This window comes from Lithobates pipiens, unplaced genomic scaffold (assembly GCF_037356315.1).
Source record: "Lithobates pipiens isolate NorthernLeopardFrog02 unplaced genomic scaffold, aLitPip1_a1.2 Scaffold_25, whole genome shotgun sequence".
NCBI classification, from domain to species: domain Eukaryota; kingdom Metazoa; phylum Chordata; class Amphibia; order Anura; family Ranidae; genus Lithobates; species Lithobates pipiens.
In genome coordinates, this window is record NW_027507787.1 from 156,072,393 (window position 1) to 156,096,075 (window position 23,683).

Consider the following 23,683-nt stretch of genomic DNA (forward strand, 5'->3'; position numbering starts at 1 on the left):
AAAAAACAATTGTAATTTTCCGGAATCTTGTGACAAAATATAAAATATTCCATGGACTCCACATGCCTATAAGCAAATAGCTTGGAGTGTCTACTTTCCAAAAATATGTCATTTGGGGGTTTTGAACAGTCCTGGCATTTTATGCACAACATTAGTAACTGTGTCACACATCACACATGCAGAGGCGACAAACTAGATACATTTTTAAAAGCTTTTAAAATCCTTTACAGGTTACCACTTTAGATTTACAGAGGAGAGCTATACTAAAATTACTGCCCTTGATCTGACATTCATGATGATACCTCACATGCATGTGCAATTTCTGTTTACGTATGACACCAGACTGATGCTTGTGTTCACCTTTGCGCGTTTTTTTTTGTTGTTTTTTAAATATTTATTTTGCTTTTTTATTTTATTTTTAAACTGTTCCTTTCATTTTTTTTTTTTTTTTTTTATATAATTTTTATTGTTATCTCAGGGAAGGTAAATACCCTCTATGATAGCAATAAGTAGTGACATGTACTCTTTTTTGAAAAAATTGGGGTCTATTAGACCCTAGATCAATCCTCTGCCCTCTGGCGCTGTTTATATCTGGCAAAACCATAGTCATAAAATGCTCATAGCTTCCGGTTTCTTAGGCCATAAAGATGATTGGAAACATGTCAGTCACGGTCACCACGGCAACTGACTGAGTGTGTGTACCACCCAATGGAGTTCCGGTGGTTGAGCTGTTGGTCTTCCGGGGTCCCGAGGAGTTCCTTCCGACGTCCGGACGAAGGGTTACCTAGGACGCTGTATAGCGTCTCCCAGGAGGTGTGGCAGTATTGGAGGCGGTGGATGTGTTTTCCAACTCACAGAGGATATCTGACCAGCCATCAGAATAGCAGCTGCTCCAGCTTTATTCCTTGCCTTCACCGCCCACAGTTTATTGTACCATCAAGCCCCCTGCTTCCAGATTGAGATGAGCTAAGACAGGTTAACCCCTTGCTTTTATATTAAAAGGCGGTATTGCTACTATATTTTTGCTGCATTCCTGTGATGAGCTTTTCATTGCACCTGACTGCTTATTGTTTTTATATTAGACTGTATTGTATGTGTGCATTGCATTATATTAAATTAATTTTAAATATTAATTTATTTTTCCTCTGGTCCCATTGAGCGGTGTTATATACATAAGACTTAGAGATGATTAGAGCCATTCTGGTCGCCGATCAGCTCTATAGTCAGCTGACAGAACCACCGGCTGCATTCTCGGGTTCCCTGTTAGGACAGGAGAGCCAGAGAAAACCATGGAAGATGTTGGGATAGGGGGAATTCCCTCCTACTGCTTTTAAAAGCAGTCTAGAGGCTAATTGGCCAATAGGATTGCTTTTACATGAAAGCCGCCCGCTGACTGAAAAGAATGATACCAAGATGATACCTAAACCTGCAGACATCATTCCGGTATAACCATTCAAAGTCCAGCAACATATCAGTACATTGCTGGTCCTTGTTGGGCATTTATTGTAATGTTCTTTTTTCATGCAGCCTGTGGGCTGAACAAAAAAAAGAGATTGATCGTGGGTATGCCCACCATTAGAATACCGCCTTTCATCCACCCACTTCTAAAGATAGGCATACATTCACCAATTTTTTTTTAACTGTGGTGGTGAAATCACCTCCTATAGCGCTGGAGTCAGTGATTTACGTATTGTGAGAGCAAACACTGTTGTTGTCAAGAGAAATAAATCAGTGCTGCACCTAAATGGCATACCTGAAAAGCAAACAATGGTAACGATAAAACATTAACTCAATAAAACAACTTGATTTTTTAACGCAATCTTTGCCTAAAAAATATATGCCGAAGCATGGGGGCAATCTGCCCCTAATGTTAGGAGCAAATCGCTCCTCCACCCCTGCCCCCATGCTTCCGCATACATGCTCTTTTTTTAAAACTGTGATGGTGGAATCAACTACTACAGCACGGGAGTCACGGCTTTACTTATCGTGGGAGCAAACGCTGTTGCTGTCAGAATAAATAAACCAGTGCTGCAGCTGAATGGCATACCTGCTAAGCAAATGATGGTTAACAATAAAATAAAGTAACATTACAGTAGAATGCCTCACACACACGATCGGATTTTCTGATGAAAAATGTGCGATCGGATCATGTTGGAAAATCCGACCGCGTGTGGGCTCCATCGGACTTTTTCCGTCGGATTTTTCTGACACACAAAGTTTGAGAGCAGTATCTAAAATTTTTACGACAACAAAATCGATCGCATAAATTCCGATCGCGTGTAGACAAATCTGACGGACAAAGGGCCACGTATGCTCAGAATAAACTAAGAGACGAAAGCTATTGGCTACTGGCCCGATTATAGTCCCGACATACTGTATATAAATAAGCGGGGGGGGGTGTAGCGGCGGCTCCTGAAGAGCACGCGCTATGCGTTTTTTCAAAGTTAAGGTTATACCTAAACTGCAGTTTGGTTACAATTGTCTAAATTTGGACTTCAGCATCAGTCTGACTAGACTATGAGATGTTCAGCCTGGCCACAGGGGGCACTGTCTCTTCTGACAGGCATGGAACTATGGTCTGGTTAGGTGCTTAAGTTACTCTCTCTTGGAGCCAGCCCAGTGGGAGTGGCACTCTTGCTGTGCTTTCTGGGAGAGGGTATTTAAGATGCGGACATCACGTGGTAAAGGGTTCCGTTCCAGAATGATGTACTGACTTCATGGTCCTTGTCCTCCTGACCAGCCCCCAGGAAGGCTATGGCCTGGGGTGCGGATCCACCCGATCTTGATGCTGACTAACCCGAGGCAAGGAAACTAAAGGAGGATTCTGAGGTGTTTGGGTGCCATCTCCGGTCTGGGAGAGACCCAGTGACTTCACGCTATCCAGGGGAGGGCTCTTCAGAAGAAGGCCACGTATGGGTTGGTTTCTTAGTAAGTGTCAGGAACCATGAAACAGACAGAGACAGAAGTACAATCTAATCACACCTGTTTATTAATAAAAATAAAAAGATAAATAGGAAAAAGCGTAGTCAAGCAAGCCAGAGTCCAGTAACCAGATCGGGTAGTCAGCCAGTCCAAAGTTCATAAACCAGATCGGGTAATCAGCCAGTCCAGACGTCAGGGATCCACGAAGAACAACTGCAAGCAGGATGGAAGCCGGGAGGGATGTTAGCAAGCCAGTCTTGAAACAACAGCCGGAGATGGTTCCTAGTGATGTGACCAAACGTGAAGGCAAAGGAGAAATGGGCTGGAAGACTTATATATAGGCAGACCAAACGAGCATCATCGGAAACAGCTGGTAACTGAAGCAAGAGAAGAGAGCTGGCAATTAGCCGACAGCTGAGAGGCCAGCCCAGAGTAGGATGGGCTAAGCCAGCCCTGACAGTACTCCCCCTCAATGACCCCTCTCCCTCAGAGGGCCACCGGGCTTGAGGGGAAACCGTCTATGGAACTTGCGGAGGAGGACAGGGGCATGTACATCAGAGGAAGAAACCCAGGAGTGTTCCTCCGGACCGTACCCCTTCCAATGCACCAGGTACTGTATGCACCCACGGAACCTACGGGAGTCAATTTTATTTTTATTTTTATCTCATTTTATCTCATACTCCTCATGGTTCTCAACCTGAATAGGGTGAGGACGTGGCACCGAGGTGGTAAATCGGTTACAGACCAACGGTTTCAATAAGGAGGCATGAAACACTTTTGAGATGTGCATACTAGGAGGGAATTCCAACGTGTAAGCTACTGGGTTAATCCTGCGAAGGATACGGAAAGGCCCAATAAACCGAGGTGCAAACTTCAGCGAGGGAACACGGAGCCGGAGGTTGCAAGATGACAGCCAGACCCTGTCCCCAACCAACAAGAACGTCTGTGGCAGAGACTTGTTCCTGAGTAAGCCCCTTGTTGGCTGCTAGGCCTTGTGAGAGAAGGACTGTCCAACTTGAGTGAACATCCAGTTGCGAATGGCGATTCTCTTGATGCAGTCAAAGTAAGCAAGTTCTTCAACATTTTGACTTTGACACTAAGAGTACCTGAACTTCCTTTCCAACCCTCTGATCCCAATTTAAGAGACTGTTTATTGTCTACGTTTTTGCAAATAAAATCCATTCAAGTGGATCTGTTGTCGGTCTCTCGAGTTACTGGGCCATCTACCACGGGACACTGGGTGTGCGATCTGCTCCGAGTGTCAATATAATCCTAATGGCACCCAATGCACAGTTGGTTTGCCTTCACCAGATCGAATGGTACTGCAATATCATGCAAACTGTTTACGGTAATTTTAAAAGTAGTACATACACTACTCTTGGTGAATGAATGGGCTGAAAATTGCACAACACTTAGTCGCATAGGAATAGCACACAGAAACACATTCCTGCCTAAAAAGGTGTGAACCAGCCCTAAAAGTGGAGAAAATTGATTTGGCAGGTCCAGTTCCCATTGATCTTAATGGTGTTGTCGGGTAAGGTCAAGTCTACACACCTGGAAAAATCTGTTTGTAAATGGATAGAAAACTGGCTAAAAGACCGTATTCAAAGAGTAGTCATTAATGATTCTTACGCTGAATGATCTAAGGTTTTATATATATATATATATATATATATATATATATATATATATATATAGATTGCATGATATGTATATTTATTTGACTTAGATGGACCTGTGTCCTTTTTCAACCTGACTAACTATGTAACTATTTGTTTAGATTCAGCATCCAAACTTTTGATGTGTTTGGACGAACCACCTCGAACTGAACCCAGGTTTGTTTGGCTCATCCCTAGCTACATGTAGCGGTACCCGCGTAAGGGCTGCTGAGTTGGTTATAGCAATCTGCCAATCACCCTGCTGCCAACCTTCCATTCACCATGATAAAGACAATAAGCAGACATTCTGCTTCATTTTGTTGCTTTTATTGTGGGGTATAACTTGGATAGGAAAAGAGGGAAATATGAGATACCCATGATGCAGTACATTATTAAAATTACTTGTGGCCTTGGCCTTGTATCTTTGTATTTCTGTGCATTAACTTCTTACTGAAGTCTTATGCCGCGTACACACGAGCGGATTGTATGGCGTACTTAGTCCGTCGAAACACATTTCAGCGGACAATCCGCTCGTGTGTGGGCTTCAGCGGACTTTTTCAGCGTGCAGTCCGGAGTACTAAGAATTTTGGTTTTTCCGAAATTCTGTCCGTCGTACTTTGGTTTCAGCGGACAATACGGTCGTCAGTATGCTAGTTGGACGGACTAAGAATGGCGCATGCCCAGAAAGGATTTACACGGCGGAAGGGTGCTTTGCTGTGTCTTGGACTTCCTATTTCTAGTCCCGTCGTACGTGCTGTACACATCATCGTGCAAGCTTTCGACGGACTGTTTGTGCATCCGTGTGTGGTCAAGTCCGTTCAGTGGAAAGTACGACGGACTGTCCGTCGGATTGTATGACGGACTAAGTACGCCATACAATCCGCTCGTGTGTACGCGGCATTACTCTACTGACTGTTGCTTCTTTGCTTTGTGCAAATCCTTTACTACATAGTGGATCTTGACTTCCAAAAGAACAAAAGGAAACACTCTGAATAATTCCCATTGGTAAACTGGAAAGATGTTGTCTTATGAGTCAAAGAACCAGAGATGCACACAGCTTCCTTCTCCAGCTTCTATGAATCGGACAGTCACCCAGTCTTTGGAAGTTATTACCAATGTGCTAACCAGGCCAGAGATGACACGGCATCCCTCCCCATTGACCCGACACATGGCAATAAACACTTCTACTTTCAGCCAGTCCATACTTAACAATGCTGTGTTCCCCAGCCACACAGCATTCTACACTGCTCTGATCAGTTTCTCTTCTTATGTTACACTGACCTTCTCCTCCAGAACAGTTCTGTGTCCCCAGTCACAGAATGCTGCTCTAACTACTCTGCTTGACTGCTACTTCCTTTACTTGATCCTCTTTACATCCAGGTCCTGTGTTCCCCGGTCACAGCAGCCAGATGCCTCCTTATAGATGAAGATCTGTATCTTTAACTCCTTCTTAGCGGTTCCTCCATCCCTCCTCTGCGTTCACTGCATCTCCCACGTGGGGATGCGCGGAATAACACCTCAAACCTCCATTCTATCTTTATGCTCCACAGAACCCCCCCCCAGAAGCATGTGACCCAGCTTATATGGGAGGCCTGTCCCCTGCCAATACGGAAAGATAATTGGTCAGGGCTCCTCATATAAGCTGCCTGCCACTCAGGTCTCAGGTCCCACCTCTCTTCCAGAACAATCCATCTGAAAGCAGAGAAGGCATCTCTGAGCCAAAGTACAGGTGGCCACACTCCCAGTCCCAAATCACGACAACTAGGCCTGAAATAAAACACAGTCCTAGCTAAATGTACCTGCACTTGGGCCCTGCAGCTAGAAAATACTACTCTAAGCCCTTGTACACACGGTCGGACATTCCGACGGAAAATGTCCGATCGGACCGTGTTGTCAGATAATCCAACCGTGTGTGGGCTCCATCGAACTGTTTCCGTCGGAATATCCAACTGACAAAGTTTTAGAGCTGGGCTATAAAATCTTCCGACAACATGATCCGATCGGACTTTGTCCGATCGTTTGTAGAGAATTTCCGATCGGACAAAGTGCCATGCATGCTCAGATCAAATTCCTAGACCAAAGCTATTGGCTACTAACCTGAACGTAGTCTCGACGTAACAAAATAACGTCATCACGTTACGAATGATCGGATTTTCCGACAACTTTGTCCAACCGTGTGTATGTAACACCAGTTTCGGACAAAATTTTGTTGTCAGAATGTCCGAACGTGTGTACAAGGGCTAGCACCTACCTTTATCTAGAGGGTGCTACATACATGTAAAGGGTTCCATGTTGTATGGAACGCACATAAGAATGACAATAGAGAGTCTTTTTTTTTTCCAAATGGGTAACCGAAATGCATGTAGAAAAATACCTTTTACTTTTTATTACTCAGCTCTGTGTTTTGATTAGAGTTCTCCCATAAAAAACCTTTTTTTCCTGCTCAAGAGTTGACGGTACTAGGCAGCAGTGAGAACGATGTGGTTGAATGAAAGGCGCATTAGCCGTGCAGGCTGACACGGAACAGGCTTGTGTATAATTATATGTTATGTGTGCGCTGAAAACTACAACAGTGGAACTTTGAAAACAAGAATAATTAGTGAGGAAACTGGATGAAAACACAGCATACCAGAGATGTAAACAGCTTCATCTTCCCACCGTGTTGCAATTTTCCCAGCTGCTTAGATTTTTTCTACTTATATATTTTGCCTTCCCTGATTCCTTCTTTCCTCCTTATCAACATGCTACTGAATTGTGTCATGTTCTGTTAAAAATTAGGCAGCATGTCGCTTTCATGGGGCATCAACGCTTGTCAACTGCTTCCACAGATTTCAATGGTAATGCTCTGGAACCGCATCTTAACAGTACCTAGAGCAGGGGTGCTATGGCCCTCAGAGCCCTCTGATGTGACTCAACCTCAAACCAAAGAAGGACATGCCCATGCTCTGGGATGGTGGATCAGCTACCCCAGATCGCAATCAAGGGGTTGCCAACCCACCATCCCAGAGCATCAGAGTGCATGGAGCCAGTGGCAGCAGCGGAGAAAGCCGAGGAGGGAGCAGGAGCTGCATAAGCCAAAGTTTCTTCTGTAGCGCTGGCTCTTGTCCCAGCAGAGAATACCAACTGCACTTCGCCTGGGACCTTTCTAGCAGCCTGGAGGCAATACCAGCAGAACCAGGAAGAGAATAATGTCAGTGTAATAAATATCACAAACACTGTATTTTTGCAATGGGTATATTAGGACTTAAGTGGAGCTCCACCCAAAAGAGGAAGCTTTCCCCCCCCCCCCCACTGCCACATTTGGCACCTTTTGGGGGGAAGGGGTACCTGGTTTTTGACAGGTACCCGCTCCCACTTCCGGCTGAGTTCACCATGGAGAACTCAGCTGGAAGTTCAGTGCCCCTCCTCCTTCTCTAGCAGCCGGCCATTAACAGAGCGCAGCGACATTCATGCATGTGCATAGGGAACTCGCGATAAAACCGCACAGATTCACTGCCGGTTACTATTAGGTTACTATTAGTGGAAACGGTGTCGGCAGCACCCAATAGCTGATTGAAAAATCAGCTCGAATGAAGACACAGCTGATATCCTGGATATGTAAGTGTCCTAATATTAAAAGTCAGCCGCTACAGCATTTGTAGCAGTTGACTTTCAATTTTTCCTGCAGAAGCCTGGAGCTCCTCTTTATAAAAAAGGATTATTAGGCTGCTTTCACATTGATCTGCAGGTGCAGTGCAGTGCACCTGCAGCTTTCCTGTAGGTTAGCTGCACTGAGCCATAGACTTCTATTATATCCTACAGGTTGGGTAAACTTTCAAAAAATTCACCACACCTGTAAGATATATTAGAAGTCTATGGCAAATCGCAGCTAACCCGCAGGAAGGCCGCAGGTGCAGCACATCAGTGTGAAAGCAAGCTTATAGGGGGCTCAGGATAGTAAGGGCTTGTTTACACATGTGGTTTAGGGGGCAGTAAAACCACACAGTTAATTGTGGCCCGAGACCGGTTACCAAATCACTTAAGTGGCCATCGCTCTTCAAAAGGTTGAGCACCCCTGCTCTAGAGCATTTTATGGTGTGTTAGTGAAACATTTATGAAGTGTTAGTTGGGCATTGGAGGGGAGACAGAGAAGGGTTGTGCATCCCAGAATGCATAGCTTCCAACTGTCCCTGATTTCGAGGGACTGTCCCTGATTTGGAACAAAGTCCCTCTGTCCCTCTTTCCTCCTCATTTGTTCCTCATTTTTGTCTGATCTATATATTTGTATATAAAATGCACTATTTAGCTATCAAAAAGTGCTTCTCAGTGCTAAATCTTTCAGGCAGTTTCTAAATTGCTGTATTTGTAAATTCCAAAACACCAATTTAATGAAATAGTAGAAGTAAAAAAGCACTTGTGGGTTTAATCATTTTTTTGTACAATTCTCCTTTAAAAGGGACCACGGCAGGAGTGTGTCCTATGCCTAGATATTTTTGCTAATAGGTGTCCCTCATTCCCATCTCAGAAAGTTGGGAGGTATGCAGAATGCACAGATCAAGCTGCCTATAAATGAGAACTATATTAGACCTCTGTTTAACCGCTTGCCGACTGCCAGCAGCTGGTAGGGGGCTTTCCCTGACACTGTGACCCATACATCGCAGTGAACTTCCTAGTTTGGAGGTGTACGTGTGCACGCCCCCTACTGGTTTGTGCTGTGATTGGACCCAGCATGAGTTTGTCAGCAGGTTACAGCCAATAAATTTGGCTGCATACCGGCTGATTGGCTGTTTCCAATCACACAGAGATCTGTGTGTTTGCAAACACAACACATAAATTTGGGCTGGATTTCTCTCTGGTTTCAGTTACCTTTCAGAACTGAAAGCAAGGAGAGACCCAGCCAGATCTGTAAGTAGATGTGGCACACATACACCTGCATACACTTGTTAGGCTTACAGTTAAACCCTTGATTTCCCTCCTGATCAATCCTGTCACCCAGCTAGTGTCAATAGTACAGTGTACAGTATTATCACTAATCACTGTATTAATGTCACTAGCAACATCAGTGTCAGTTAGGAGGGATGAGCTCAGGCGTGTTTGCACTCTCCACGTGCAGGGCCCGCCAGGAACTCGGCGCAGCTCTGCACTAATCACAGGCAGTGAGACATTGCCCAATCTCTGCAGCCCCACATCAGGGCAATGTATCACTGCCTGTGGTTAGTGCAGCGCCGTGCCGACTTCCTGTCGGGTTCTGCACGTGGAGTGTGTAAACACGCCTGAGCTCATCCCTACTAACTGACACTGATGTTGCTAGTGACATTAATACAGTGATTAGTGATAATACTGCACACTGTACTATTGACACTAGCTGGGTGACAGGATTAATCAGGAGGGAAATCAAGGGTTTAACTGTAAGCCTAACAAGCTCATCCTTATCCATTAGTGTCCCTCCCAGTCAGTGTCAGTTAGTGCCAGTTTGCTGTCACACTATAAGTTGTTGATAACCCGCCATTACTAGTATAATGTCTGTACGGATCAGTATCTTGATCACAATCATAACTATACTAGTGTCCCCAATTGTATAGTGTCTCCAAAAATGCAGTTTGGGTTTTACCAAAGACATGTAGCAGAATACATTTAGGCCTACATTTATGAAGAAATTCGATTTTATTGGATACATTTTATAAAAGAAAGTAGAAAATATATATATTTTTTTATTTTTTTTATTTGGGGTATTTTTCCATTTATATAATTAATAAAAACCAGTGATGCTATACTACCAAAAGGAAGCTAAGCTCTATTTGTGGGAAAAAAATATAGAAATGTAATATGCATATTGTTGCATTAACGAGTAATTGCAGGTTAACCACGTGCCACCCGCTTACCGCATATTTACTGCGGCAGGTCAGCGCTAATGCTAATATAGCGGACAATCCCGATGTAGTTCCACACTCATCTTACATCATTTATATTGTGTGAGGCGCTTGCATTCATAGCAACCCCATTGACTTTAGAACACATTCGGAAATGACCCCGGAAGCGGGAAATTACACTTTAAAGGCCCTGGAGCAAAATTACCCCATTTTGGAAAGCAAAAACCCCAAAGTATAATCCATGAGGCATAATGAGTCTTTTGAACGGTTCCTTTTTTTCCAGAAGTTTTTGGAAAATGTGGAAAAAAATGAAAATGAATTTTTTTACACAAAGTTGTCAATTAATAAGATATTTCTAACATATAGCATGTATATAGCAAAAATTACACCCCAAAACACATTCTGCTACTCTTCCCGAGTATGGCGATACCACATGTGTAGGATTTTTACACAGCCTGACAACATAAAGAGGCTGAACATTGAAGTAGAACCTTCAGGCATTCTAGGAGCATGGATTACACATCTCATTTCATTCCTTCCCATCACAATTTTGAAGGTCCTTGAGCACCAGGACAGTGGAATTACCCACAAAATGACCCCATTTTGGAAAGCAAACACCTCAATGTATATTCTATGAGGCATGGGCTGCAAATAGGTACTCGGTACTCTGATGGGCTGCAGATAGGTACTCGGGTACTCTGATGGGCTGGTGCCATGTACTCTGGTGCTCTGATGGGCTGGTGACAGTTACTTGGGTACTCTGATGGCCTGGAGACAGGTACTCGGGTACTCTGATGGCCGGGTGACAGGTACTCTGATGGCCTGGTGACTAGTATTCAGGTACTCTGAAGGGCGGCGATAGGTACTCAGGTACTCATATGGACTGTGACAGGTACTCGGGTACTCAGATGAACTGTGACAGGTACTCAGGTACTCAAATGGACTAACAGGTGCTCAGATGAACTGTGACAAGTATTCAGGTACTCATATGGACTTTGACAAGTACTCATATGGACTGTGACAGGTACTCGGGTACTCAGATGAACTGTGACAGGTACTCAGGCACTCATATGGATTGTGACAGGTACTCCGATGGACTGACAGGTAGTCAGATGAACTGTGACAGGTATTCAGGTACTCATATGGACTTTGACAGGTACTCAGATGAACTGTGACAGGTACTCGGTTACTCAGATGGACTGGGACAGGTACTCGGGTACTCTGATGGACTGTGACAGGTACTCGGGTACTCTGATGGGCTGTGACAGGTACTCGGGTACTCTGATGGGCTGTGACAGGTACTCGGGTACTCTGATAGACTGTGAGAGTTACTAGGGTACTCTGATGGGCTGTGATAGGTACTCTGATGGACTGTGACAGGTACTATGATGGGTGGTGACAGGTCCTCTTTATTGGGGGGGGGCAATCAGTGTGGTTGGTGTGCACTGTAAGCGGTAATGAGATGTTACCACAATCTCCTCCTCACACACGATCGGTGTGTCTGAGGAGGAGAACCCAGTAACATCTTGTTACCATGGTTTGCTTACATTTAGTGATCAGCTGTAAAAGATCACAGCCGATTATGTGAGTAAACAGCCGGCCAATGGCTGTTTACCAGCGTCGGTAATGAGCAGGGTTCCCGGGAACATGCTGCCACCGACATGCATGTGCAGCACAATCGCACGCACGCGCCGTGCACAGTGGGGGTGGAACCATCTGTGATCGGCCGTGACTTCATCATGGCCGATCACATGGTAAACAGCCGTACCCAATGGCTGTTCACCCCCCTCGGTGGCGAGTGGTGTCTCCGTGACACGCTGCCACCAAAGGAACAGGGATGCATGCGCATGATCGTGCACATTCCCTGTTTAAATGGGAAGACGACATTTGACAGCCGGCGGTCGGCAAGCAGTTAATTTACATTATCTCTTCTCTTTCTGTATGCGGATGATGGCACTGTAATTATTTTAATAGAGAAAAAAACTTTTTCCCTAATCAATATATAGCTATCACATGACCCAGATCTTTCCCAGTCTGTCTGCAGGAAACAGTGGCCGGAGGAGCTTCTAGTCCTGTGCAGTGGCCGGAACTACCTGCGATTGGGCCCTGGCGTTCTGCCACTGTGGAGGGCCCCAAGACCCGGCATCTCCCCTGCTCTTCTGGTTGTCAATTTAGTATGCTGTGGGGGAGGTGGGAGGGGGTGATCGGCAGTTCTATGGTGCCCGTGGGTGGTGGTATCTCCCTGGGGCTTGTAGTTCTCTTTCCAAGTGTATGCAATGGAGAGGGGAAGTGCCTCTGACCAAAGCAGGTATCAATTTCACTCTTCGGTGTACAAATTAGTTGCTCTGCTTGTACACTCTTGCTGATACATGCTTGGGTCAGAGGCCCCTACCCTCTCCACTGTATACACTTAGGAAGAGAACTACTAGCCCCAGGGAGATCCACAGAGCTGCCGATCGCCCCCTCCCACCTCCCCCCAGGTGGGGGTACACAGATGTGCTTAGGGTTGGAGGTGGACAGCGGAGACCAGTCAGGTACACGGGGTACCTCTGGAGGGGTCATGTATCGGGGGGGCATTTGCCTGGGGACCCTAATGTAAAGGGGGCTCTCTGGGGACCCTGATGTAAGGGGGCTCTCTGGAGAGCTTCATGTAAGGAGGGGCTCTCTGGGGACCCTGATGTAAGGGGGAGCTCCCTGGGGACCCTGATGTATGTCTGGGGACCCCGATGTAAGGAGGGTCTCTCTGGGGACTCTGATGTAAGGGGGGTTCTATGGGGACACTGATGTAAGGATGGTGCTCTGTGGAGACCCTGATGTAAGAAAGCGGCTCTTTGGGGGCCCTGATGTAAGGAAGGGGCTCTCTGGGGACTCTGATGTAAGGAGGGGCTCTCTGGGGACCTTGATGTAAGGAGGGGCTCTCTGGGGACCCTGATGTAAGACGGGGCTTTCTGGGGACCCTGATGTAAGGAAGAGACTCTCTGGGGATCCTGATGTAAGGAGGGGCTCTCTGGGGACCCTGATGTAAGGAGGGGCTCTCTGGGGACCTTTATGTAAGAAAGGGGCTCTCTGGGGACCCTGATATAATGGGAGGGCTCTCTTGGGAACCTGATGTAATGAGGGGGCTCTGGGGATCCTGATGTAAGGGGGAGGCTCTTTGGGGACCCTGATGTAAGGAATGATCCGCACTCAGATATGTAATGGTATTTTATATATATATTAGCTCACAAAAGTGAAGTGAGTACACCCCTCCCCTCACATTTTTGTAAATATATTATTATATCTTTTCATGTGACAACACTGAAGAAATTTAACTTTTCTACAATGTAAAGTATTGAGTATACAGCTTGTATAACAGTGTAAATTTGCTGTCCCCTCAAAATAACTCTAAACCGCTGGTGACAAAAGTGAGTACACCCCTAAGTGAAAATGTCAAAATTAGTCCCAATTACCCATTTTCCCTCCCCAGTGTCATGGGACTTGTTAGTGTTACAAGGTCTCAGGTGTGTTAAATTTGGTGTTATCACTCTCTCATACTGGTAACTGGAAGTTCAACATGGCACCTCATGGCAAAGAACACTCTGAGGATCTGAAAAAAAAAATTGTTGCTCTATATAAAGATGGTCTGGGCTATATAAAAAAGTTGCCAAGACCCTGAAACTGAACTGCATCACAGGGGCCAAGACCATACAGCATTTTAACAAAACAGGTTCCACTCAGAACAGGCCTCGCCATGGTGGACCAAAGAAGTTGAGTGCACATGCTCAGCCTCATATCCAAAGGTTATCTTTGGGAAATAGACGTGTGAGTGCTTCCAGCATTGCTGCAGAGGTTGAAGAGGTGGGGGGTCAGCCTGTCAGTGCTCAGACCACTGCACACTGCATTAAATTGGTCTGCATGGCTGTCATCCCAGATGGAAGCCTCTTCTAAAGATGATGCACAAGAAAGCCTGAAAACAGTTTGCTGAAGACAAGCAGAATAAGAACATGGATTACTGGAACCATGTCCCGTGGCCTGATGAGACCAAGATAAATGTATTTGGTTCAGGTTATGTCAAGCGTGTGTGGCGGCAACCAGGTGAGGAGTACAAAGACAAGTGTGTCTTGCCTACAGTCAAGCTTGGTGGTGGGAGTGTCATAGTCTGGGGCCAGGGCTCGAGTCCTGCCGGAACGCATGGGAACGGAGTTCCTGTACTTTTTCCACAACAGTAACTCTGTTCCCGTTAGCAGCCATGTCCTGCATATGCCTGAGTAACTGGTTGCTAGGCTAGGGCCACTCCGCTTCTAGCAACCAGTTTCATGATGTTGGCTATCACGTGGTGACTGGCAGGAGTCAGTGGGCAGTGCACCTACGGGCTACAGCTGGGCAGTGCCTCTGAGAGAGAGCAGCCAGCCACAGACACCACACCAGACAGAGCCTCACTTACTGCTGGTAAGGATCCAGCCTGTGCCCACTGCCCAGTCAGTGGCAGACAGTCCCATGGCCGCCGCCGACTACATCCGCAGCCGCTGCAGCACGTTGCCAGCAGTGCAGCCCAATTCTGAGCTGCCAGACTTCCCCAGTTCAACTTCTCCTCTCCTGAGCTGAGCCTCCGAGTCTTCCTCCCCACGAGGTCCGCCGCAAGTTTGCTGCCCACCAGAGTCATTGACAAACTTCCAGGTTAGTGTGTTACACACACTTTGTTAGTTACAATGAGCATGCTCTCTGTTCTGCTGCTGTGTCCCCCACTCCCCCTCCGTTCTGCTGCTGTCCCCCACTCCCCCTCCATTCTGCTGCTGTGTCCCCCACTCCCCCTCCGTTCTGCTGCTGTCCCCCACTCCCCCTCCATTCTGCTGCTGTGTCCCCAACTCCACTTTTCTGCTGCTGTGTCCCCCCTCTCCCTCTGTTCTGCTGCTGTCCCCCACTCCCCCTCCGTTCTCCTGATGTCCCTCACTCCCCCTCCATTCTGCTACTATGTCCCCCACTCCCCCTCCGTTCTGCTGCTTTCCCCCACTCCCCCTCCATTCTGCTGCTGTCCCTCACTCACCCTCCATTCTGCTGCTGTGTCCCCCACTCCCCCTCCATTCTGCTGCTGTCCCCCACTCCCCCTCCATTCTGCTGCTGTGTCCCCAACTCCACTTTTCTGCTGCTGTGTCCCCCCTCTCCCTCTGTTCTGCTGCTGTCCCCCACTCCCCCTCCATTCTCCTGATGTCCCTCACTCCCCCTCCATTCTGCTGCTATGTCCCCCACTCCCCCTCCGTTGTGCTGCTTTCCCCCACTCCCCCTCCGTTCTGCTGCTGTCCCCCTCCAGTTTTCCTCCATGTCCCCCTCCGTTCTGCTGTCCCCCTCCGTTCTGCTGGCCCCCTCCGTTCTGCTGTCCCCCTCCATTCTGCAACTGTCTCCCTCCATTCTGCTACTGTCTCCCTCCAGTTTTCCTCAATGTCCCTCTGTGCAGACATGAGAGTAAGTCACACATGTGCAAGTCACAAGCAAGTCTCAAGCAAATCCCAAGTTACTGTGGCGAAAAGCAAGCAAGTAAATTCGAGTCCCTGCTAGAAGTCAAGCAAGTCAAGTCAAGTCATTTATTTTGGTCAAGTCACAAATCAAGTCAAAATACTGATCTACCCCATTTCCAACTTTAAATAATTTTTACCGGCATTTCCAAAAGTTAAAAAAACGACAGTTTTAAGTGCAAATTTCAGTATTTAGGCAACAAACAAGTAACATGTGCAATTATTAATGAACTCGCCATTCGGTTGCTAGGGGTTGCTATACATTACTGACGACCATTTGGTTGCTAAGGGTTGCTATACATTACTGCTCAGGACTGAGCAATTTACTGCTCAGGACTGAGCAATTTACAGAGGGGGGCACTGAGTGGCAGGCAATCACTATGCAGTAACCCCTAGCAACTGAATTGGTGAGCAGACTCAGTAATGTATCATGGAGGAGTGGAAGAGGACTCCAGTGGCAACCTGTGAAGCTCTGGTGAACTCCATGACCAAGAGGGTTAAGGCAGTGCTGGAAAATAATGGTGGCCAGACAAAATATTGACACTTTGGGCCCAATTTGGACATTTTCACTTAGGGGTGTACTCACTTTTGTTGCCAGTGGTTTAGACACTTTTATACAAGGTGTACACTCGCTACTTTACATTGCAGCAAAGTGTAATTCCTGCAATAAGCATATGACTTTCTTTACTTCGCTGCTATGGGTAGTATCCCCTTTATCAGTAAACGGTAATACAAGTTAGCTTACCTAGACATATTTTCCATTTTCAGATACAATACGTACTTGCTCCTGAACAGCGACTAAAAGTCATGAAACGCGTCAAGCTACCAGGCGCCATGTACCATATAATTACATGTATATCAGATCACTGTGCCAATACACATTTACCCTTATATATTGTGACAGGGATTAGAAAGATCATCATGTATATCCAATCATGAAATCTGGTGGAATCCTCAAACCTTATCATGCAATAAATTGTTTAATTATGTTATTATTAGTTACCACTGTTTTAGAAATTGACAATATGCAGGTGTGCATTTCTATTTATATGGTTATTAAACGTATGTAAATATGTGTAATAATAAATAATTTTATACCCACCACTCTATTCATTTGCTAACACGTTCTTCATTTAAAGTCCCACTCTCTTTCTCTCTCCTTCTTATATTGACAGGGTCAATTTATGTCATTTACCACTGTGTATACATCCACATGTCTGACTCTATAAGCACATGGGGAGCTTATATGTGACTGAACATGTCCCCTAGCTGCCAACACTGCTCTGCAAAATACCCGGCTGCTCTAGGGACATGGCAGAATATGGAAAATGTATCTCTTATTTACTGAGTATGCACAGCATGTAATTGAGCATTTACTGATAGTTTTTAATGATGTGGATTTAAAGCGGTTGTAAACCTGCAAAAAAAAAAAAAAAACACGCAAGATACAGGCATAATGTGCTAGTATTACTCCCGCGGCAAGGTATACAACCGCTTTAATGACACTACTTCACACTTGCGATCTCTCGTGTGTTGTGTCAACACGTGTGTTGCATGAAGGATTTCCATTTATTTATTTTAAGGTTTTTATTGGGTTTTTAGTTTTGTAGGAAGTTTATACAAACTGAGCAGTTTCACAATAAAGTACCGTACAGAACAAAGGAGGCAAAAGAAGAACAATTCCATCAAACATGTGGTGGTAGCTCGTTATGACTCTGAATGCGGACCAGTGGCAGTACTAGCCCAAGCATTTGCCTTAGTAAGGGAAAAAGGAGAAAAGAAAATGGGGAAAAATAGAGAAGAAAAATGTTCCAAGACCTGAATGGAACACTGTGAATAAGAAAGAGAAGAGGAATGTAAAAGAACTGCCTGAGATCCTCAGTAGGTAGTGAAGGAGAAGAGAAGAGGGGAAGGGGTTTGCCTGGGTTAGGGGGTCAGGCAAGATTCCTGTGCTATCCAACCCGGTACAGGAGTGGGCCATAACTGTAATCATATAAAAAAGAGTGGTTGAAGTTGATATCATCATTGTAGGTTATCCATGGGTGCCAAATCGTGAGTGTGTGTGAGTATAGAGGTCAATTTCTCATGGACCATGGCTGCTGCTTAAATTCCTGAAAATTAGGAAATGGCTGGCACCAGGCCTTGACCAACGTCTTCCAGGCTGCCAGAAACATAAACCCCACCAGCCTCTTCTGGGCTTTACTCAAGTAGTCAAGTTGTGGTGCATCCATAAGGGTGCTCTGGTGCTGCCCTCTCTCTCCGGCCACCCCTTCTATCACCAATAGATAGATTCATGCATTGTATGAATCTATCCATGGCCGCCACTGCCACCCCCTATTCAGGTGCCCGGCCCCTATTTGGGCACCAGGTGCCTGGATTACAGTGGTGGGGGGTGTTTTTGAAGCTCCTGATTAGAGCCATAGGCTCTAATAGGCATCAAAAAGGTAAACGGTGAGCGCCATGCTTGGGGCTCGCAGTTCATCCAGCTGTGTTAGAAAAGCGAATGAATATTCACTTTCCTAACACTGAACCACCTTTTCGCCAATCAGGTGCTCGGGTCTATTACCCATCACCTGATTGGCTGAAACGACAGGCGCTGTGATTGGACGCCTATCTGGCGTCCAATCACAGCACAGGATGGGAGGAGAGCACAGGAGAAGAAGACATTGAGGACATCATTCACCACCTGCCGCCCGCTGCCCCACCGAGACAGGTTAAGTGTTGGGCGGGCGGGGGTGCACAGTGGCAGCATTTGATTGGCACAATGGCAGCGTTTGATGGGCACAGTGGCAGCATTTGATTGGCACAGTGGCAGCGTTTGATGGTCACAGTGGCAGCATTTGAGGGCCACAGTGGCGGCATTTGATGGGCACAGTGGCTGTGTTTAATGGCACAGTTGCTGCGTTTGATGGGCACAATGGCGGCAATTGATGGGCACAGTGGCTGCATTTGATGGCACAGTGGCTGTGTTTGATGGCACAGTGGGGCTGCAATTGATGGGGGTTCAGAATTTTTCAGTTTGTTTGCACCCCCCAAAAATTTGGAGCACCAGCCGCCACTGGCGAATGACAGGATCGGCTTATGCAGCAAAGCTTCCCAGGGGTTTCATGCAAACAGGATGTTCAAAACCGATCTAAACAGCAAGAAGACATGGGTCCAAAAACACAAGTCTCTTGGAAAGGACCACTAGATGTGAAGTAGGTTGTCTAGCTCCCTGCATCCTCAGAAGCACATTGGGGATACGTTAGCGCTCTGGAGTCATATACCTGCACAAGGGCAACTTGTAGGCATTCTCTAGAGCTAATATGCTCCATAGCATCTGTAAGTGAGGCATATTCACTATATTATCAAATGTATTGGAACGCCTGCCTTTACAAACACATGAAATTTAATGGCATCCCAGTCTTAGTCCGGAGGGTTCAATATTGAGTTGGCCCACCCTTTGCTGCTATAACAGCTTCAACTCTTCTGGGAAGGCTGTCCACAGGGTTTAGGAGTGTGTCTATGGAAATGTTTGTCCATTCTTCCAAAAGCGCATTTGTGAGGTCAGGCCTGGCTCGCAGTCTCGCTCTAATACCTCCCAAAGGTGTTCTATTGTGTTGAGGTTGGGACTTCCAGTCCAGTCCAGGCCAGTCCAGTTTCTCTACCCCAAACTCACTCATCCAAGTCTTTATGGACCTGGCTTTGTTCACTGGTCCAAACCATTTGGTGGAAAGGGATTATGGTGTGCGGTTGTTTTTCAGGGATTGGGCTTGGCACGGCTTGGCTAGTTTGGGGAGGGCTCCTTCCTGTTCTGTGACTGTGCACCAGTACACAAACAAGGTCCATAAAGACATGGATGAGCGAGTTTGGGGTGGAGGAACTTGACTGGCCTGTACAGAGTCCTGACCTCAACCAGATAGAGCACCTTTGGGATGGATAGCGGAGCATGGAGAGCAGAGACTGTGAGCCCGGCCTTCTCATCCAAAATGAGTGCCTGACCTCACAAATGCATTTCTGGAAGAATGGTCAAACATTCCCATAGATACACTCCTAAAACTTGTGGACAGCCTTTCCAGAGGAGTTGAAGCTGTTATAGCTGCAAAGGGTGGGCCAACTCCATATTGAACTCTACTTACTAAGACTGGGATGCCACTGCAGGCCAACCCTGCTGATCAATCTTTGTGTGTTTAGCTTCCTGTTACCTGCCGTGTGCTCTTCTGTTGTTCCGTTACCGACTTTGGCGTGTCCTTGACTATCCCTGTTTGCCTGTGATCCTGACCTTTTGGCGTGTCCCTGACTATTCCTGTCTGCTTGTGGCCCCGACCTTGGCTTTGTCCCTCATTATCCCTATCCTCCTGTTGCCTACTGTGGGTGTGAGCTGGGGGACCCTGGGGGTCGCGACCTGGAGCCAGTTGCAGCAAAGCCCATCCTCACCACTAGAGGCTCTGGTGAACACCTGCTGGCTCTTAGACTCCGCGCCCCAGGGAATCTTACGCTCTAACCCCGGTGGGATCTGTCTCCCATCCGCAGCAGTCAGCCGTAGGGTCCACAACCTTGCGGTGCACTCCTGATCCCTACGGTGTGCATCTGTCACCTCGCCTCAAGGTGACCTGACAGTTTGATCAGCCATGGACTCAGCTGATGTGCCGCTACCCGCAGATGATCCATTGCAGGGCTTAGTTCGCAGACTTGAGACCCAAGAATCGCATAAGACCCAGATGATGCGATTCCTTCAGGATTTAGTATCCCATTTTGAACAGGTTCAGGCCTCATTAGGACCCCCGGTTCAACAACCTCAACCGCTATCTGCTGCTGCACCTATTGCATCAGTCGCAGCCACACATTCATTACAACTACCAGCTCCGGCCCGTTTCTCTGGGGACTCCAAGGCTTGCAGGGGTTTCCTTACCCGGTGCACAATTCATTTTGAACTTCAGCCCCAAAACTTCCTGTCCTATCGGGCGAAAGTAGCATATATTATATCCCTCCTGTCCGGTGAGGCGCTGGCTTGGGCTACCCCTCTGTGGGAACTGAATGATCCAGTGGTTTTTAGCCTGTCTGGTTTCTTGAAACTTTTTCGGAATATCTTTGAGGAACCGGGTCGTGTCTCCTCAGCGGCTAGCGCTCTTTTACGTCTCCGTCAAGAGTCCGCTTCTGTGGGACAGTATGCTCTTCAGTTCCGTATCCTTGCAGCTGAATTGAGCTGGAATAATGAGGCCCTAGTTGCAACCTTTTTACATGGCCTCTCTGATAGAGAGAGAAGGATGAATTAGGCCGCGTACACACGCGGGGACTGTTCGCCCAACTTTGTCCGCTGAACAGTGTTTCGGCGGACAGTCCGCCCGTGTGTGGGCTTTCAGCGGACAGTTTCAGCGAACAGTTTGCTGAACAAGGTTTTTCGGAATTTCCGAAAAACTGTCCGCTGAAACTTGGTTTCAGCGAACAGTCCCCTCGTGTGTAGGCTTGTTCGTCAAACTAAGTTCTGCGCATGCTCAGAAAGGATTTACACGCCGAAAGTTGTAATGCAGTGTATAGGACGTTGTATTTTCCGTCCCGTCGTACGTGCCGTTCACGTCATCGCGCACGGTTTCAGCAAACTGTTCGTTCGTCGTGTGTGGGCAAGTCCGTCCATGCTAATTTTGAGCGGACTGTTTGCTGAAACTGTTTGACGGACAAAGTTGAGCGAACAGTCCCCGCGTGTGTACGCGGCCTTAGCAGGAAGATCCCTTCCTGCTGATCTGGACAGTGTCATCACCTTGTGTAACCAGATCGATATTCGCTTTCAGGAGAGGGCCCTGGAAAAAAGTCGCCACCACTCCCCGTTCTTCTCTTCAATCCGAGGAGCACCCCCTGCCTGCTGAGGAACCTATGCAGTTGGGCCGGACAAGGTTATTTCCCAAAGAACGCGCTAGGCGCAGAACTCTGGGCCTATGCCTCTATTGTGGGGCCAAAGGTCATTTCCGTGACACTTGTTCTCTTCGTCCGGAAAAACGCTCAGGGCTAATACATCTGGAAGGTGGAGTATTAGATCCTGAAATATCACCTTCATCTTCTCGTCTTCTTCTTTCTGTGTTGCTTCATGTCGGTGCTTCCTCTCGTTCGGTCTCAGCACATCTGGATTCCGGAGCCGCTGTCATTTTCATGGATTGGGAAACTGCATCCTCCATGAGACTTACCCTTTTGTCCCTTACAACGCCATTGGTGGTCTTGGCGATTGATGGCAATGTTCTTCCAGGGGGCCCTATCCGCTTCCAGACCCTTCCTGTTAAGATGTCAGTAGGGACACTCCACCAGGAGTGGATATCTTTCCTTGTCTTACCTAAGGCTTCATCTCCTATCATATTAGGTCTTCCTTGGTTACGGCTCCATTCTCCATTCTGGCTTGGGGTTTCTCCTGTTCCTCTTCCTGCCTACTCAAGGGTACCCCAAAAGAGAAACTTCCTGTTACCACCATCCCAGTATCTTCTGCTCTTCCCGCTGTATATAGCAATCTCTGGGATGCGTCCTGCAATAGTCGGACTGATGCACTCTCTAGGTCATGTGGTACTCTAGATGAGGGGCCCACCTATGAACCTGAGTCGATCATTCACTCCAGTTTGCATAACCATTTACCTTTGCCTGTCCCTAATCTCCCTTGGACGCACAGGCAGGCTAACTTGTCTGCAAGTTCCACAGTCGCTATGCCCTGTGATGCGATTGAGATGGTCGCTACACCTTACAAAACTATTCGGCCTCTGCACCAGTTATGCCAGTCCAGCCCATGCCCAATGAGCTTCCTGCTTCTTGTTCAGGACCTTCTCTGACCTGGCCTCACCCTACTGCTACTATGTCCGGTCAAACCCGTTTAAGAGGCTCAATCCATCCTTTGGATAGACTGCCTCATTCGGCCAGGTGGGGTTTTCAATCTTTTTCTCAGGGCTCTCTGCATTCTGTTTGTGTTTCAGCTATCCAGCTTGACTCTTGTGACATGTCACCTTCTAACCAACCTGACCTCAGGGATCCACTGACCTCTGCCTAGTCTGGTGGTCCTGTTCTGGTGTTCTGGATGCCCAGCTCATCTTTTTTTTTTTAATTGAAAAAGCCAACTTTATTGAGGTACGAATGCTTGGTACATAAATTGACGGAGGCCAACATGGCCAAAACAATAGCACATATATAGATACATTACAGTAACCGTGTAGCATAAAACAAACTACCCACAAGAGGTAGAGCCATCACATAGTATATATGTATATATAAAAAAAAACAAAGGAAGAAGGGAGAGACAGAGAGGGAGGGGAGAGGAGAAAAAAAAAAATAAAAAAATAAAAGAAAAAGGGGGGAGGGAAAGGAGAAGATGAAGGGTGAGTATATCAAGTACACGTTTCACCATCTGCCAACCATCTACCCCAGACCTTTTCGTATTTAGGTGAACACCCCCTATGCACATAAATCAGCTTCTTATATGGAAGAGTATCATTTACCTCTTTTTTCCAACACTGGATTGTGGGGGGTAGGGCCTGCATCCACCTTCTAGCCACCGCTTTCCTTGCCAGGAATAGAGTCTCATGCAAAAAGGTGCGAAGAGATTTATCAGCTTCTAAGCTAGGCATCAGACCGAGCAGGCACATTTTGGGGTCTAGGGTAGCAGGTGAACCCATCTGGTCGTGCAGGAATCGTATCACTTGCATCCAGTATGCTTGAATAGTGGGACAGGTCCATAGAAGGTGATAAAGGGAGCCCGGGGTATGACCACATTGACGGCATCCCGGATTGTACATGGGCTTGAAACGTGCTATCTTCT